The 1,855-nt window shown below is 34.7% G+C and overlaps 1 long non-coding RNA gene across 1 annotated transcript; it reads left to right on the top strand.

The window, feature by feature from the left end:
* The first annotated feature begins 210 nt into the window (after positions 1 to 210).
* On the top strand, positions 211 to 1,615 carry LOC109943295 (uncharacterized). The gene is made up of 2 exons (XR_002265989.2): positions 211 to 639; positions 1,420 to 1,615. It is a non-coding gene; the product is annotated as an uncharacterized lncRNA (long non-coding RNA).
* The last annotated feature ends 240 nt before the right edge of the window (positions 1,616 to 1,855 follow it).

Raw genomic sequence — 1,855 nt, 5'->3', positions numbered from 1 at the left:
GACGAAGCAATCCACAAGTTCATATAAGGGGGTGTTTGGTTTCTAGGGACTAATGTTTAGTCCCTCATTTTATTCCATTTTAGTCTATAAATTGCCAAATATAGAAAATAAAATAAAGTTTTAGTTTCTATATTTGGCAATTTTGGAACTAAAATGGAGTAAAATGTAAGGACTAAAAATTAGTCCCTAGAAATCAAACACCCCCTAAGTATATGACTTTGATGAAAGTGAACCAATGGATTTCAAATAACAAGCATTTAAGCTCAACATGACCTGATTTATCCAAAACAATAAGAATTTGCGAACATATAAGAGATGTAGGCATCTGCCAACAAAATTCTAACAAAAGAGTTAACATATTACTTACATGTGAGTTGAACGTATTATTTGCATGTGTTTTATTCTTCCCCGCAAATAAACTTCTTTTCATGTACTAACAACTTATTTTGCAATCTTAACAAAGACATCTCTTTGATTCCAGTTTGGTAATAGCATCTTTCTGTATTGCATGCTTCTGGTGTGTGACACTCTTATCTAATTAAAAGTATGAATTGTGTTACTTGTTGCCAGGTGTGGATTTTAAAATCAAGTTCCTTACAGTTGGTGGAAAGAAACTAAAGTTGACAATATGGGATACTGGTAAGAACTTAGATTATGCAAAAAAAAACTTACTATTTGTTATTATATCTCTATTTTTTTATGGGAATACACAATGCTAGCAAGGCTGTTTTGCATGCAGTTTGGTATCTTCATCAGAACTTGCTGGACATTCCAATGTTTGCTGCTAAATGCTTCTGTTTTTACTCATTTTAGAATTCCACCCTTTTCTGCTATCATTACTGTTAGTGGTTTGAGAATCAAGGTTTGCTTTTCAGCTAATATATTTGGTTTCTTCTTCCACGCCTGTCCTTACATCATGGCTATTGGGGTTTCTTATTCACAGATTTTAGCTCGACATTGCTGCTTTGTGCCTAAAATATTTGGCTACTTTCGCCATGTTAGCCCTCACATCTCTAAATCATTGTGACCCTACGTTCCAATATTATTAAAAGTTTTCTTGTTTAGCCCCACCAACTCATTTTGCCCAAAGGTATCTAGGTGCTTCACCATGTTACCTCTGTCTACTACTGCTAGAACTTGAAGGTTTCTAAGTTATCTATTAACGGCATAAATTATGTTACCTTGTTTTCTGATATTTTCAATATTCCAAAAACTTGGAGTCCATCGTGTGCTTTTTGTTTATGTTTATTTGTGGGTTGGATCTCTCAAGAGCTCGTGGTTGCACTGTAGCCTGTTGAGGCGTGCCTGCCATCAAGGCAAAACCTTCGTCTCTTTTTTCCCCTTACTTCAATGTAAGGCAGAGCTCCTGCCACTTTCCTTAAAAATAAATAAATAATAAATACTTACAATGCTTTGCAGCTGGCCAGGAGAGGTTTAGGACAATAACTAGTTCTTACTACAGAGGTGCTCAGGGAATTATTTTAGGTAAGACAGTATTTTTACTACAGTTGACTGCTTATATATTTTGATATATTGTAATATCACATTAATGTCATTTTTGTCACCTTGATGTCGGATTATTGAAATATGCCATTGAATGGTATAAGTTGATCTATTTAGTTACTAAATGCGAGCTGTTCAAAAGCTTGGAGCCTTGGATATCTGATGCGATATCTTGGCCTATTTTTTATGTTGAAAGTTGTACATGTAGCACCAATGTGTCTCTTACGGTCTCACCATGTCAATGATATATCTTAATTTGTGGGTGGACAATGGTTATAGATTACTGTGTTTGAAGTCACCTTGTTTTTGAATACAAGGATTCACTGCAGTAAAAATAGCCTCCATGTTTTTT

The sequence above is a fragment of the Zea mays genome, chromosome 1, assembly GCF_902167145.1.
Source record: "Zea mays cultivar B73 chromosome 1, Zm-B73-REFERENCE-NAM-5.0, whole genome shotgun sequence".
Classification (NCBI taxonomy): Eukaryota; Viridiplantae; Streptophyta; class Magnoliopsida; order Poales; family Poaceae; genus Zea; species Zea mays.
Note: the sequence above shows the minus strand (reverse complement) of the source record. Positions and strands in the feature narration are given on the sequence as shown.